Source organism: Tigriopus californicus, chromosome 2, assembly GCF_007210705.1.
Source record: "Tigriopus californicus strain San Diego chromosome 2, Tcal_SD_v2.1, whole genome shotgun sequence".
NCBI classification, from domain to species: domain Eukaryota; kingdom Metazoa; phylum Arthropoda; class Copepoda; order Harpacticoida; family Harpacticidae; genus Tigriopus; species Tigriopus californicus.
This window is the reverse complement of record NC_081441.1, coordinates 7,274,880-7,292,223: the sequence shown is the minus strand read 5'-3', so window position 1 is coordinate 7,292,223 and position 17,344 is coordinate 7,274,880. Positions and strand designations below refer to the sequence as shown.

Genomic DNA, 17,344 nt, shown 5'->3' with positions numbered 1-17,344 from the left:
ATGATTTCACGCCACAGCTCGTGCCGTTGAGGGTAATCTGGTCGGGGGAGCAAAAGTATCTTCTGATAAGTTTGAAGCAAACCCTGAAAAAAGGAAGCTTTGAATTGAGCAATATCTGAAATGAATCAAGCACTTGAAACGGTCTTGAATTTAATGTCGCAACTAGTCTTGTTGCGTGATCACGAGTTAGGATATTTCGTATTTCCCGCTCACCTTTTGTTCGCACTCCCATGGGGTTTTGGATATTCCAATGAGCATAACTCTATCCTCGGCTGACAGGCTTCTAACCAACCGTGGCAGATCTTTCTTGAGTCTTTTAGGATCCGACTTGTCAGTTTTGGCGACCTTCTTAAAAAAAAGGTCTTCTCCGCTTGATCCATAGAAATTATCGAAGGTTGAAGAAGGCGCGACATTTTGATAACTGAATGCAGCAACACGTTCAGACCAGATTTGTTTTTTGTCGGGACTCCGCCTGGGCGAAGAAAAAGGAGAAGCAATAGCAATATGCGATTCGAACGCATTATGTGACCAAATCTTTTATCAATTGTGACTTACGGGGAACTCATTCTCCTGTATCGGTATATCAAACCCGAAAAGAATATATTAGAAAAAAAAAAAATTGGACGAGAATTTCGTTTTCTTGGGACCGCTATTATTACCGCTACTGGAAATGGAATACCAACGACTTAGAGTTGGCAGATCTGGTTAGCCCTTGAATATGAGGTCGATGTCGCATTTTGGTCAAGAACTTATCCAAATCTGACTTAAAAGATGCTACCATATTAATTGGAGTATTTATCGAAATTGCAAGCATTTTTCTCAAAAAAATTGGGCACCGCACAAAGTATATATTTTTTAAAATCTGGAAGGCAAATGCAAATTGGGGTTAAAACATGTAATTGGCTACAAAATAGACGGCGCTTTCCCAACTCTGAACCTTTTTTCTGTGCTCTGCCTTGTCCCGAGGCTTCAACGATAACTGAATGATAGCATGATTGTTCTGTTCGTTCTACATCAAAAGAGAAACGACAGTCCGTGCCGGATTGATATCCTCTCGTAGTTTCTCAAGATGATTGACAATCGATTCCTCACTCGCCCCCACATTAATACAGTTTTTTGCACATAAGACCTTTTAGAATTTCAAGTTGGCTACGTTAGCAAAATGTATATTGCAGGGCATTAGTAATGAAATTACAGTATTTCGTTCCTTTTCTCGAAGATTGGTCCAATCAGAACAGGGAGAAGAAAACATGTTTTTGCTCTGTTTTCACTAAATAAGAAATATTTTTTCTTTCAAATATGTTGTATCTGAGACTTCATGCAGATGTTCATGATCATTTTTCACCCTGACCTGACTCACGTGCCAAGGCTAGAGTCCCTAGCCACGGCAAGATTAAGGTCTTGGGGAAAGCTGATACCCGATAAGCGATACGTAACCGTAAAGAAGACTCTTGTTTGATCGTGAAAATTATGGTCTTGTGGCACATGTTTATCCTCTCAAAGAAGGGAACGTGTTCCAAATTTTCCAATGTCATTAGGGGGATTTGGAGCACCAGCAGCAAGACTCACGGTCTTTGGGCCATCGGAACTAGGATGACAATGAATGAAGTTTACTTGAAGCTTATGGTTCAAGTGATTCAAGGCTTGAATTGTTGAAACAAGAAGCAACCTATGTAGACTTCTAGTTTTGTTCGATGGATGCTTTCAGAACTGTCGATGGTCGAGAATGACGTGGCGCATAAAAATCCTGATGCCTTTCTTCGAATGGGAATGATGGAAGATCATCAGTCAGCTCACTGAGAAGTGAAGAACTGGAGACCTTGGGCTGGGATTTTATGTGATTGCAACAAGGCAAGCAAAAGTCGACAGTTTTGAGAAAACCAGAGCAAATGAGACTTCCATTGGAACTGAAAACCCGTCAGAATTTTGTGGTTGTTGGCAGACTTTTTTCATGACCGAATCTTTCATACATTCAAGAATAACTGGGATGCATCAAGCCAAGTGATTTTCAATCTATCCTTCATATTGCAATAAACAGCTAAAAATAACTTGCGTACTATATATGCATAGAAAATTTAAAAAAAGTGGCAAGATGAGCCACATAAGATGAAAAACCGCAACAAAATATCAGAAAAAAGAAAGAATGAAAGATTCGGGTTCGGTTTGTCAAATGACTAGTCCTTAGTCAAAATTTCTTTCGGGATCTAAACTTTGGTTAATTACAAAGTTAAGAATATGATTTTATCAAGAGCTCTAATCTTACCTAGTTTTCTTGTATTTCTGGCTAATTTTTCGTTGAATGCTCCTTCTGAAGCAATTAGTCGCAAGCTCTTAATTTCTTGGAACATTTCGGGTTTTAATGTGCTTGGCCCAGTTCTTCTCCAAATGCCAGTGGCAAATGCTCCACTGGATGGGCCGACTTACAACTTCTCTCCAAGCGTTGACGAAAGTGTGGCTAGTATCACTAAGCAGGCATTTGACACTTGAGCAGGCCTGTGGCGCTAATGCCTCAAGAACTCTTAGGGCCGCGGCAAAAATCGCTTGGTTTTCCGTCTCTACAAGGCATTGGAAGACAGGATTGCCTTCTTCTTGATTGTCTAAAAGAGTACTACATTCTAAGAAACAATTAAGATGTAAAATACATACCAAGCATACCAATTTAGAGTATTATAATAAGGAAGGTGCCATGTAACATACTTATGGTTCTAAGCATAAAGCTAAGGGTAAATGTGAGACGTTGAAGGTGACCAAGTTAAATAGAATTACAACTGTATACACGAATTAGTATCCTTTCAAATATGTTGTTTATCTGAGACTTCATGCAGATGTTTATGATCATTTTTCACCCTGACCTGACTCACGTGCCAAGGCTAGAGTCCCTAGCCACGGCAAGATTAAGGTCTTGGGGAAAGACTGATGACCGATAAGCGATAACGTAACCGTAAAGAAGACTCTTGTTTGATCGTGAAATTATGGTCTTGTGGCACATGTTTATCCTCTCAAAGAAAGGGAACGTGTTCCAAATTTCCAATGTCATTAGGGGGATTTGGAGCACGGCAGCAAGACTCACGGTCTTTGGGCCATCGGAACTAGGATGACAATGAATGAAGTTTACTTGAAGCTTATGGTTCAAGTGATTCAAGGCCTTGAATTGTTTGAAACAAGAAGTAACCTATGTAGACTTCTAGTTTTGGTCGATGGATGCTTTCAGAACTGTCGATGGTCGAGAATGACATGGCGCATAAAAATCCTGATGCCTTTCTTCGAATGGGAATGATGGAAGATCATCAGTCAGCTCACTGAGAAGTGAAGAACTGGAGACCTTGGGCTGGGATTTTAGTTGGATTGCAACAAAGCAAGCCAAAAGTCGACAGTTTTGAGAAAACCAGAGCAAATGAGACTTCCATTGGAACTGAAAACCCGTCAGAAGTGTGTGTGTGTTGGCAGACTTTTTTCATGACCGAATCTTTCATACATTCAAGAATAACTGGGATGTATCAAGCCAAGTGATTTTCAATCTATCCTTCATATTGCAATAACAGCTAAAAATAACTTGCGTACTATATATGCATAGAAAATTAAAAAAAAGTGGCAAGATGACCCACTAAGATGAAAAACCGCAACAAAATATCAGAAAAAAAAAGAATGAAAGATTCGGGTTCGGTTTGTCAAATGACTAGTCCTTAGTCAAAATTTCTTCGGGATCTAACTTTGGTTAATTACAAAGTAAGAATATGATTTTATCAAGAGCCTCTAATCTTACCTAGTTTTCTTGTATTCTGGCTAATTTTTGTTGAATGCTCCTTCTGAAGCAATTAGTCGCAAGCTTTAATTTCTTGGAACATTTCGGTTCTTTAATGTGCTTGGCCCAGTTCTTCTCCAAATGCCAGTGGCAAATGCTCCACTGGATGGGCCGACTTAAAACTTCTCTCCAAGCGTTGACGAAATGTGGCTAGTATCACTAAGCAGGCATTTGACACTTGAGCAGGCCTGTGGCGCTAATGCCTCAAGAACTCTTAGGGCCGCGGCAAAAATCGCTTGGTTTTGCTCTCAAAACGCACATTAAGCCTCTACGGTCACTAGAATTGACCCTAAACCCTGGTTGGGACAAAGCTCATGGATACTTTTGAAGACGTACAGTATCAGATACCTTTCGTACCTTCTCTGAACACTGTACAGTCCAACTTTTTTAGCCTCTCCCAATATGAGAGCTCTCTCAATCCTGTGATGTTCCTAGTGAAACATCTTTGGACTTGCTCGACCTTTTGCAAACCTGCTGAACTCATTGAGGCCCAAATGGGTGAGGCATATTCAAGATGTGGCTGGACAATCGACTTGTACAGAGTTAGCATCGTGATGCTATCTCTGGACTTAAACGTGCGATATATCCAACCACACATTTGAAAAGCCTTACCCACCTTCAACTGGATATGCTCATCGAATTTTCCATTATTTTGGAGGACTACACCTAGATCTTTCATAGATGAGACCTGCTCAATATCTTTACCTCCATTATCTACGAGTGGAGTATTTAAAGGAGTTGACCCAAATGTCATTGAGCAGAATTTCATTCCGTTCAGGGCCATATTACTCTCAGTTACCCAAGAGTAGATTCGATCTAAGTCCTTTGCAAGGCTACTGGAATCTTGGCTGTTCCTACCAGAAACTAACTTAGTATCGTCAGCATAAGAAGAGAGGCTGGCAGTAATACTAAGCTTTTGAAGCGGGGCAACGAATATATAAAACAGGAGGGGCCCTAAGATCGAACCCTGGGAACACCTGACTTGACATCATGTATGTCACTAAGGAATTCCCTCAACCTTCACCAATTGCTTCCTACCAGAAATGAAACTTTTTAACCAATTGAGAACCTTGCCTTGGATCCCAATCTCATGGAGCCTGTTAACTAAAACACCATGATCTACCTTGTCAAAGGCCTTGGCAAAGTCGAGATAAACTACATCAACTGATTCATGCCTCTCCAGTCCCTCAATAATCTGCTCAATATGTTCAATCAGTTGGGTAACCGTGCTAAAATGTGCTCGGAACCCATGCTGGCTAGGAGGAAGGACTTCATGTATATCAAGAAATTCAACAAGTTTGAACTTCATGATCTTCTCAAACACCTTCGCAATATTCGAAGTGAGAGAAATCGGCCTGTAATTACTGGGGAGCGACTTATCTCCCCCTTTAAAAATTGGATCAACATGAGCTAGCTTTAGTGAAGATGGAAACTTGCCCTGATCCAAAATGCAACGCATCAAGTACGAGAAAACAGGAGCGAGAACCAGTGAGCATCTCATCAGAAACTGAGATGTCACGCCATCAGGACCAGGAGAGCTCGAAAGCCTCAAGTCCCTGATTGCCTCTAAAGCATCTTGATCTGTGACTACAAGATCATCTAAACGCTCAACTTGACTAACCTTGTCAATCTCAACAGACTCATCTTCAGAGCAATGTGCTGTTTGCTTCTGAACTCAGTGGGGTTGAAACCACACTGGAGAACTGATCTCCAAGCATGTTAGCCATAGTCTCTACATTGCTAATGGCTTCCCCATCAACCTCAAAAGGCCCAACAGAGTGTTTGTTATATTTTTATGTTTTCCGTCTCTACAAGGCATTGGAAGACAGGATTGCTCGATTGCCTCTTCTTGATTGTCTAAAAGAGTACTACATTCTAAGAAACAATTAAGATGTAAAATACATACCAAGCACGAGTACGGAGATAAGGATGAATTTGGCCGCATTTGTGCCGTGGGTACAATCAATTGATATTTTCGTCGGATGATCTCGAAATGTCTGGAGCATTTGGTCGCTTGCAAAACACAAAAGGAAAGCACCGTCCGTCTCAACAATTTTTCCCTGGACCTCTCTGGGAAACAATGACATGGTGAATCTATTGCCATAATTATATCCTTGAAATGATGGGTCCGACATCATCGATGTGACGTTGGAAACCTCACTGGCTTTTGGATCATATCCCAAAAAGATATTCAATTCAATCTTGTTTTACGAAATTTCGTTATATGTACACTAGTAACAATTCTGGCATAAGAACCATTTTTATTGCAACCGATGATTTCTTCATAAATGACTTATGATAACCAATCTAAGATGCCGAATCCAATAGTTACTTTGGGGGGTGGATATATTAGATTTTAATACAAATATGTGCTTTCCTGCCACTGCCGTGGGTTCAACACTTCAATAATCTGCATTTCAAAAATTGAAAGAAACATTATTCTTTCAACCAAACAGCAAAAATAAATTCCACATTTCTTCAATGAAAAATAGAATCCGTTGTGTTAGGGGATTAAAATTGCTAATTACACGCAAAAGTCAACCACCGCTACTAATTTTTCATCGTGGGAAACTCCAAACGGACAGGATTGTGCACATGATCCTCATCAGAGCTATTGTGGCACGCCCTCACATCCTAAAAGAAAAGAGTCCAATAGCACCAATGATCCCAATTTATTCAATAGCTTGCCAAAGGGGACTCTGACTTGGAAGAAGAAGACGCAGACTTGGCTCTAATCAATCCATTGATTTTCCTTTCAAAGTTTGGACGGCTATCTATCCAGTAATAATATCATATAATTTATATTATTAGCCCTGGGTAAGCAAGAGCTTCGAGTTCCCAAGTTTCACGCGTTATGATTCATCTTTCTTTTTATTGTTATACTCAACAACCCCGAATGCATACAAACATGCATGCATGATGGATTGTTTTATGTCTCCACCCACCCCTTGGTCTAACCTTTGGTCTTCCAACCTTTGGTCTTCTACTTACTTGGTCGTCCAACCTTTGGTCCATCTCGTGCTACTCCTTTACCTGGCATGATTGCTCAGATGGGTTTAATGGACAAATATTGACTTAGATTCATTGCCCAATTTATCTTGACCGTCTCTTGAGTTTGGTGATGATTTTTGTATATTTTCGAAGTGTGAATTTTATGTAGACAAGAAAGAAAAAAGACCAAGAGAGTTGCTCGTGAAGGAAAAAAAGACGTGAATCAGACACACCTACAGTCCACTTTATCAAAGGCCATAAGATTCTGGTCCGACATTGAGGATATGGCCTTGCCAGCCAAATCAGACTTAGGTTAGCCAGAGTGCGTTGGGACAATGATTAATGGAACAAAACTAAAGCTTGATGAGTAAAAATTCAATGTGCATGCAAAGATAATAGCATCAGTAAGGCATTAAATAAAATAATAACACTTGACTGAAACATTATCAAACTTAATTTTACACCTTGATTGATGTAAGTATAACATGATATATTGGGCCTAATATCTGTAATGGGTAGAGTTGTCCACTGGGTTGAGTTGTCTGCTGGGTTGATTTGTCTGTTGGGTAAAGTTGGCTCTGGGTTGAGTTGTCCTGGGTTGAGTAATCCGCTGGGTCGAGTTGTCCTGGAACCCTTTAGGACATGTCAAGTGAAGGAAATTTGAAGAAAATTGTGGTAGGGCACCCTGATTTTTGGCATTTTTGGGAGTGAGAACAAAGACTAACTTAGCATTGTATCAAGAAAAAGGCGAGAGTTGTAATTACGGTGATTTAATTTGTTTCACCTCTGCCACTAGATTTCACCCAACACATATCATATTTATGTCCTTGCCCCATTACACATCTTGTGACAAATGATTGAATTTAATGCGTTTTTATAGTTAATGCGGAAATGATTACAATTACACACAAGAGAGAACTGTACATGGAGTATAAACTGAGATATGAAGTGACAGATATGTGGCTTCTCATATCAAGACAAGATGCTGGCGGAAATACACTGCAGGAATGTGAAACTGAAACTGTTTGACTCTGCCCCCTCATAATACGTTGTGTCGTTGATGACAATGTTGTCGGCTTCAAAGGCATTGTTGATCTGCTCTTTAAGATAGATAAAGTCGATGATAATCGCTGGCGCCAAATCCAGCGTTACATTTCGGGCATTTCCTCTGACGCGTCTCATACCGGGTCGCAAGCAATCGTAACAAAAGCAATGGAAGCACTTTGTCAGAACCGCATCTTTGCGTTTGACCTTGCACGACGGGCACGTGAGGGTCTCCTTGTATTCGCGGATTTCCTCCTTGAGGATCTCGTCCATGTCTGAGGCCATTTCAAATCTTGCGCAGCCTTTCCACCTTACGCTTACAAAGAACCAAGTCTTCGTGGTAACGTTCGTCTTGAACGCCTCACCTTCTAAGGCAGAGGTCTTTTCGGAGACCGTTTGCTGAACTTCTTTGATCTGGGCATGGTATTTTCCCAAATGGAGCTTGAGATCGGCAGCGGATTGAGCCGATTCGATAGCCTTCCGCTTATGCATCTCCATGGCTTGCTGTCGCATGGACAACTCCTTCTCGACCTTGCAGATTATTTTGAAGCAGACGTTCCTTCTCCTCAAGCTTACGGACTACCTGATTTTGGGCCTCCACTTGAGTGGATAAGGTGCTCACTTGCTGAGTGAGCATATCGCGCTCCTCTCTGGCCAACCTTTGAATTTGATTGGACTTGATCCGCTCGGACATCAGCTTGAAATTGGCGTCGTCTTTTTCTCGGAGCTGTTGGATGAGCCGCAAGTTTTGCTCCTGCAGATATCTTCAAAGGCTGCCCAGTGACCTCCATTTCGGATAAGAGAGCTTCCTCTTCTTGCTTGTGATTGCCGACTTGCTTTTGGAGTTGACCGCATTTGCTCTTCTAACTGCTTGATTCTGCGCGTGGCGTCCTCATCAGCCAATCGCTTCTTCTCCTCTTTCTTGGCCTCGCTGAGTTTTTTCAACTGAAGTTTGAGCTCTTCCACTTCGCCTCGGCCTTCTTTTCCGACACCATGATAGCAGCCTTGTCGCGGTTGTTTCTTTCGAACAGGACTTGTACATGGTCCAGCAGAAGTTTCATTTCTCTTTCAACTCGTTTTTGAGCTTTCTTCAGTTGAGACTTGAGGTCTTTCCATACCCTCTTGATCCTTGGCGCGAGCCTTTTGTAGCTCCTCAATCTTTTCCTTGCACTCTTTCACATTGGCCATGGCTATGGCGGCGGCAGTTTCTGCTTTCACTTCTTTCTTTACAGGCGTGCTTCTGGGCCAATGAATCCGGACTTCCTCCCTCGGTGGCCCCGGTAGCGTCTGAGACCAGCTGCGAGTCTCATCGGACTCAATTTTCACCTGGAAACAAGAATTGACCTTCCACATTGAGAATAGTTATGAAAATAAACATCGCAAAAGAGGGAGAAGTGGCGTAGTGGTTAGCACAGGTTCCTAGCATGAACGAGGTCTCTCGGTTCGAATCTCCTCTCCAGACCTTCGCAGGAGCTTTTAGGCGCTAACCCACCCACTGACGGAGAACCACACTGATACGGATTTTTGACACTGCCTATCGGTACTACTGTATATGCGGATGATGGGGATGGCTATCATTCAACCCTAGCATCCCAGATACAAGAAAGGCAATACTATATGCCCTACCTTAACGTCATCTTCATCTCCCACCTCCATCTTGTCGACACCATCCATGTTGGAAAGCTGAGAGTCCTCATCACCTGCTGCACTACTAGTTGAACCCGATCTGACCATGGGATGAGCCAGATTTCGCCTTCTTCTTTACTTTAGTATCGCCTGAATCCGGATCGTGAGAAGAGTTGAGGCTCTGCTGTTGTTCCTGAAGTTTCTTGATTTGTTGTAGGACTCTGATTTCGGCGGCTTTTGAGTCATCCAAGTCCTTCCTCAGTTTGCGATCTCTAATTGGCCTTCTTTGCCTTTTCGCTTGTATCTACAGTACTCGAGCAGAAGCAGGATGAGAATGAATATGCTTTGGAAGAGAAATGTAATTAAGGATCTCACCTGGCAACTTCACCCTTCAACTGGACATTGTGAGTCTGTAGCGAAGTGATGAGGTTACGCATTTCTTTGTTGATCGACCAGTCTGCTCGTTGGCCGCAAGATTTTGTTCGAACTCTATTCTCCAGCATTTCGTACTCTTTTTCGAACTTGAGCCAGCATATCCTCCAATTGAATGACCTCAGTGCGCAGTTTCTTTGGGGCCAGAAGCTCCTCAGATTCCATTTGCTCCAATTTGTCGCATGTGCGTGTTCTTGGCTACCTATAATGACGTCCGGTTGGATTCATTGCGCTTTCATGAAAAGGTTTAGAAAGAAATTAGCCTTACCTGGAGTTGTGAGCGAGTCTCCTCGAGTTGAGTTTTCAACTGCATGGCTTCGTTATAAAAGAACAGAAAATGAGATTGTAGACATTTGTGTTCGGTGGTTTCAACCACCACGTGTTCAGGCAAGGTCGAGAGTTCCATCTTTAAGGTTTCAACTTGTTTCAGCGAGTTCTTTGTATTTGGTATTCATATCTTCTAATTCCGACAAGCGATTGGTGGCCCAACTCCTTTGCTCTTCCATGTCGTGCGTGAGTTGATCTACGGTTTTTCGTTCGGCGTTGGACAGAACCACCTTTTGATCCAAGCGGCCGCCATCACGATCCACAAACATTTTGAGTTTTTCCTGCAATCCCATAAATGGAGATATTCTCAAGCACTTGAATAGATAGGCATTGTCAACCGTGATCTCACCTGGGTCCCGGACAAGCACGTCTCGAACTTTCCGTTGCGCATCCGCGTCTTGGTGAGCTCGTTCCAAGATCATCGACCTTGTCTGCAGCTCCTCGTTTTTTGTCTCTTCGCGTTAATGCCTTCTTCGAGTTCCGCGTGTTTTCAAGGCCAGGTAATGGTTTTCTCATGTAGGGAAGTGTTGAGGCGATGCAAATTCGAGTTCTCGGATTGCAATCGGATGTTCAGCTCTTTCACCGAATCGTCGATGGCCACGATGGCGGGCACCTGAGCCGCCACAGTCTCCTCCGCTGCCAAACTGACCTTTTCAGTGCCTTCCTCATTCGCAGCGGCCGTTTTGGCCTCATCGCATTCACCTCGGTGGGTTTCTCCTCTTCAGCGGGGTCAATGGTCACGGGCCTCCTTTTCGCCGCGAATGGCTCGCGCCAGTTTCTCCATTCCTCTGATTCAAGTGATCAAACACCTACAATCGATCGAAGCCAAACCATCTCCATTAGAGACCTTTATTCTATACTTGTATATACTCCTGCATGAATCTGACCTGAATGATTTGGCCACAGCGCGTTGCGAGACCTGGACTTTGGAGGCCAGCTTTTCGTCAGTTCCTCCTTGGTGCCAAGTGGCCACTGCGTGAGAAACGACGTGGTGGACTCATGCTCATTCTTCTCTGCTCTCGTCGCCCGTTTCGCCGTCGAACCGCTGGAGCAAGATGCGGATATCCTCGTTTAACTGGTTCCAATAGCGATTGATCACGTTCATACGGCTCATCCTGCATTTGGCGCTTCTCCAACTGATCCATGCGGGCCCGCAACTCGTCCTCAATCTGGATGCGCTGGGTGAGCCGCAGGCCCAACTTCTGATTCTGGAAGGCCAATGTCCTTGAGCTCCAGCTCCTCCAGATTGGAGATTGGCCCAATTGGAGGGGCTCGAACACGATCCGCTTCTTGGGAGGGCGGCTCCAATCCCACGCCCGCGCCATCGATGCCGCTAGCCCCACCTCCACCGGCGGATCCTCGGCCCCGCGTTTGTTCATGGAGAGCTTTCACGCGATTTAGGAATGTAACGAGGTTTCCGTCCTTGTGGAACGCCAGAGTTACGGGTTGGTTCAAAGCCGCCGACGGATGGATGATGACCCGCCTGTCAGGAGACACTAAGCCTGCTCCAGCCTAGTCCAGCACTTTGTGACCTCACTGCTAGCTACTTACGAGTCTGTCTCTCTATCGTTCTCTTTGTTCGTCCAAGTCAATTTCCCTCAGGTCCACTGAGTCCAAGTGGCTGCTTGTTCTCTGAAAACTACCTAGAGTGACCAATGTCACCACTTACTTGAGAAATCAAAATAACAGAATTCATATGAGGGAGGGATATTCATGATGATCGTAAAGATAGAGTTCATTCAAATCGCACGTTTTGTCACTGACAATTCCTTTTAGCTAGTATGATGGGGGAGGTAGGCTGGCTATTTTAGGTACAAGTACGATGTTGTAGCTTGGAATCGCGAATCATTTGGCATCACCCTGTTCAAATGATGCTGGATGCCGGAGTTCCAGGGTGGCCGTCTCACAACTCAAGCAAAGTTAATATCGAAATCCATCTTATGTCTACTACGACTTGATGATAGTTTGTATGATGCATTAAAGCCAATCCTAACCAACAACATAATTTGTCAAGCGGTTCAAGCATAAGTGAACAAACGTTAGTAAGAAAATAACAATAAACTTCTCATTCAATAGATCTATTCAAGTCATGGTCGCAGCTTCGGTGTTGTAAGAGCTTGTGTCAGGTTTTCTAAATTATCTTTCCTTCCCTCTCTTGGTCTGGATGAGGCTTCAGTGGCATTTTCGAGGTAATTCTTGGTGTGCATTGAAAGCTGCTGCCATCGGTAATCCGTATGGGTAACCCCACTATCCCGCATTGCACTGTCGACAGCTCCATTCAGGCGGGTACACATTGTTAGCCAAGGCTGTCAATTGCCGGTCGTCCAAGTACTTTAAAGCCGCCGAGATTGAATGGCCAAAACTCGAATCCGAGGCGATGGATTGAACGGTGGAAGAAGTGGCGTCTCACCCAAGGCTTTCAAACCCAGGGATAATCAGATCGGAACCGGGTCCTGCCATTCCATAGTAATCAGTGTTACAAATGATTTTTGTCGTCGTAACCTACGCTATACTCACTCGGGAACTTGTCCTTCTTTTAATGGTTCCGATCCACAAAATGATGCCCAAATTTCGCACCGACTCATGTGTCGCCGACAGAGTCACTAGCCCGTTCACGGTTTTATGGCTTTTTCACTGGAACCGCGCATACATGCTCTTTGAAGTTGATCCCTGAGGAGCAGAGTAACATTAGTCTCCATATCGCCAATTTACCGGGTTTTAATGCCCCCTTCATTCGTTTACCAACACGTCTTCACATTCTTTCGAGTCGCGTTGGATTGAGAGGGTGATTCCACCTTTCCGGGAGATAATCAAGTGTGGTCTACAACAAAATCATGATCACGGAATTTACGGAACTGTCTACCTACGGCTCCTACGAAAGAAGTTCAACCTTACTCTGCAAATTTTCATCCTCTAATTGACACTGCGTGGCCTGGTTAGGCAAAGGCCCGTTGATCCCCCTTAGGTTGGGTTTGAACCCCATACTCCCTCATTTCAACCCTGTTTCGTAGGAGATGGGTCAGTTTGAGCGATCAAAGAATCAACTTTTCTTAGAGCCTCATGGAGGGACGCAATTTGTTCACTTTGACTTTGCAATAATTGTAAAAATCTCCCTGATGGTTTGATGCGGTGTTTGTGGTCGGAATAGGTAAAGGAATCGTCGTTTCCGACGAAGTGGGCCTGAATGCTAATGAAAAAAACATGCTTGAGCCCATTTTTTCCGATTAACCTATGAAACGTACTCTTGCGGCTGGACCACGAGTGAACGGAATGCCCCGTCCAATTTCTGGGTTCGGACAACTGTCGGCTCTCCTTCCCTTTGAACGGGTTCTTCTACCGATTCGATCCAAAATCCCGTGGGACGACATCCACATGGACACTTCAGGCACTAAAGGTTGGACTCGGGCAATCTAAAAAGAGAAAGATAATGTTTGACCAATCCTGCGTGATCGTTTAAGCAAGTGCCGTTCGGTCCCTTACCGATTGGACGCCATGACTGAGTGGGGGTCGCTTTCGGGGCGAGTTCTCGTGATCTACCAATTCATGGTTTAAGTATAATCAAACTCAATACTTCAGCAGATAAGTCATTCAAGGAAGGGTCGGATTGCATCCAGGTATATTGAAATCTGAAGATTAAGATCAAGATTGAAATGAATCATACCGCTGGAAAGTTCCCTTTTTCACTACGGCTGCAGTAACCAAGCTTTTGCTCTTACAACTAGATTTGGTAACTCTCGTTAGAGTGTCTTTCAGATTTTGAACGGTAATTTGAAATTACGTTGAGGACTTGTCCGCCTTATTTAGAAATGTTGTTGTGAACAATTCCATTCTTCAGGGTTGCCACTAAGGAAGAACTGAACCGACTTTTTGCATTCAAATGTTGCTCCCTCTCTCCAGATTGATTTTTTTTTGTGTTGGAGTTGATTGGGTGGAAGTATGGTTTTCGATGCTACCAGTCTAGAACTAGATTTCAAGTTTAGATTACGTTCGTTTCTTATCCTTTGTGGACGGTAGATCGAGTTTTAAATTGAATGTGGGTCCCACATTGTGGAGCACTGATTTTTTTCTCGGCCATCTCTGATCGAGGGTGACCGAAAAGATAAATGACCAATGAACCAGTGCTAATTTCGTACTTTATTCCTCGGCTTCTAAATCTAAATCAATCCAATCTTCAATTCAGATTTGGAGATTTGGTTGACAACAACTACATCTGGATGAATCTTACATAATGGGACCAGGATAAATGAGTGAGCGCAGCCTGCGGTTAGACGAGAAGCCTCGCCGCAGCCGCAGGTGCCCGTGATGTTGGGATTGTTGAGACAAAACTCAGACCGCCAGTTTTGTCTCTTTGATAATCCATCTCGGTGGCCCAAGAGCGTGAGCTGAGCTTCTTATCGATGATATTTTGACCCCATCCTGGCACCTCTTCGTCAAATTTGGCCTTTTCCATGGCATAATCGCACATAACTCATTCCATTACATCCGCGTTGCGAACACCGATCTTTAGGCCAATCTAAGAGCGAGTAATATCCATACAAATTAGATAACAACTAAGGCCAAGAACTCTTGTTTGAGCTTTGAACTTACGCATTTGGTTTCTCCGAACACGATGACTTTCACTCTTCAATGGCATTGGGGTCTAAAAGGACGATCGAAAACTGTTATGAGTAAATGATGGGAGTTGGACGGAATGCGTATGTTACTAACCAAGGTCAATGCGGCTTTGGTGGGGAAGCATCTTGCGTCGCTTTGACGGCTCGAACGGACGCCGTGGCCGCACTTCTGAGACACGGCTTCAGGAACATGGTGTCGTAAGTGGGAACTGAGTGATTCTCGTTGGGAGAACTGTAGGCGACCATACACTCGCTTACTAGCTACGTTGTTTTGTTATTTTCTTGGGTCTGAATCTGATCTGTGAAGTTTAGTGCCACGACTTTTTTCTATTTTTCAAAGTTCGCTGGCAAAAAGCTCCACGAAATAAATACGTAAAAAGTACTGTAGAGTGTTTGAGAAAACACTTCAGACGTTTTATGGGTATTAAAAACAAATAGATATAAGGGTAAACTACAGTGGTATTAAAAGCATGGGACACATGGGAGGAAATTCAATTTTATTCCCTAGAGCTTTTAGATCGGAGGCTTAGCTTTACTCTGTGAACTTTATGAGAGGAATAAAAAAAGTGTAAAAAGTGCAAAACATGACGACCTGAATCAATGTGAACTTTACGAAAGTTGAGATGAGAATGGCTTTAGTAGCTGAGGCAGACAACCAGGGCATCATAGCCACCCGGATGGGAAAGGCTATGGTTGGCAAAAAAAAGATGGAAATAGATCCATACATTTGAAACTTTAAGCTAGGTCTCCTATTTTCAGCTAAGCTTGAAGTTGTGTTCCGTTGTGAATCATTTTTCCAACAAGGTACTCCACTAGTGCTGGGCGCAGTCCGGACTCGAGTCCGAATGCACCCGAGTCTTATACTTAATTTTGGAGAATTTGCCCGCACTCGAGTCTTTTAGGAAGGGGCGAGTCCGTACTTGTCACAAAAAAGTATAGATTTCATTTTTTTCTTGCAATTCACAGGACGAGTCTTGACAGGACGAGACCTGTCCTTGACGGACTCTTCCAGCAGTCCGGGCATATTGTAAAAAATACATAGGACTCGCCCCTGCTCTAGTCCGAGATTATTACCCTGTATTGGGGATACAAGGGCCCTTAGCCCGACCATGAACAATATTTCCTACCTCACGCTAGATGGAAGGGTCTTCTAACCCTATTTTTATTTTTATACTATCACCAGCTACGAGAGATTTCTTAAAACAGGTACAGAGAAAGGCATATGAAAGAAATATCTAGGGATAATAGATAGAGGATGACATAGCTAATCCTGAGCCTTGTTGAAACTTGTGTTCAAACGGTGAAGAATGAGGGAAGGAGACAGGTGAGTGCGATTATTCTGTTGTTCATATTATTATATTACTTCATTAATTAAGATGAGGAATGCGAGTCATATATCGAGTAGCGGGTTGCTGTTGATGTGGTTGAGTATACCGATTAAGTTATTATCCCTTTTATTATTGTACACATAAGGAGCACTTGTGTTAACACCCACAGATGAGCGACGCTGTTTCACATGGCGAAGCCACAAATCCCCATTCAAGCAACACTTTTTCCGCTTTCCGTTTGTGGCTGTTCGATTAGAAGTAGGAATCACCAATCCTTTTCTTCTATGTCATTGCAATCAATCTTTGACAGGTTTTTGAATCGGTCTGATCCGTAGCGTCAAGCCAATGTTAGCGTTTGGAAGTCAAACCCGACCTAATCAACCAAAAATATGCACACGATTTTGACCATAATCGCCACGAAAAAAACTGACTTCCACAAGGAGGCGAATTAACAGGGCTCACAGGAATTTTGGTGTTGGCCATAAAGAGGACGCAGACACAGAAGATTTGTAACGGATGGCGGAAAGTGGTTGCGAGAGGCAACCCTCACAAAGCTATGGTGACCGCTGAACATGTGACAACATCAATCATTTCTCAGTCAATTCGGATGACGCTGGTAAAGGCAAATATGTAAAGCAGACTCGCCGCCCATGGTCTCCTTGGAAGGACCTCGTGCCATTCCGCAGAACTCGCCACTTGGGTCGGGTGTTCCCGTTACGTTCTCGAGATGTCCGTCAGAAGTTTGCTAAGAATGATTCGTGATTGGTTTCGGGTCTCACGCTTTATTGGAATGAGACTTCGATCTCAACATCGTCTACGTCGTCGTCGTCGTCTTCATCAACTTCGCCGTGCATCTTTGCTATGCGGAGAGTGTTCGGAAGCTGTTTTCTTCTGACAATTATAGGATTGCTAGCACCTCGGCCGCATCTATCACCGGAAGCTGAGCCATCGACTTGCATCTACAGGGTCCAAAAAGTGGCGACAAGGGAATTATTACCTCTTCGACAAATTCGCGGGTGGATCGGGAACTTGGCGTGAAGAAAGCTGTGGAGGGCCCCCCGCTATCACTGCCTCTCGTGGATCGCCAATTCAACGATGAGGCCAGGAACTTGTTCATCATTTGGTCTTTTTTGTTTATGATGGGCTAAAGCTTCCCCCGTCAAAGGGCTATCAAGGAAGTC

At 43.6% G+C, this 17,344-nt stretch overlaps 1 pseudogene; it reads right to left on the bottom strand.

Annotated features, from left to right (window-relative positions):
- Positions 1 to 7,547: 7,547 nt before the first annotated feature.
- LOC131892652 (E3 ubiquitin-protein ligase Bre1-like) lies at positions 7,548 to 11,601 on the bottom strand (annotated as a pseudogene).
- Positions 11,602 to 17,344: the final 5,743 nt, after the last annotated feature.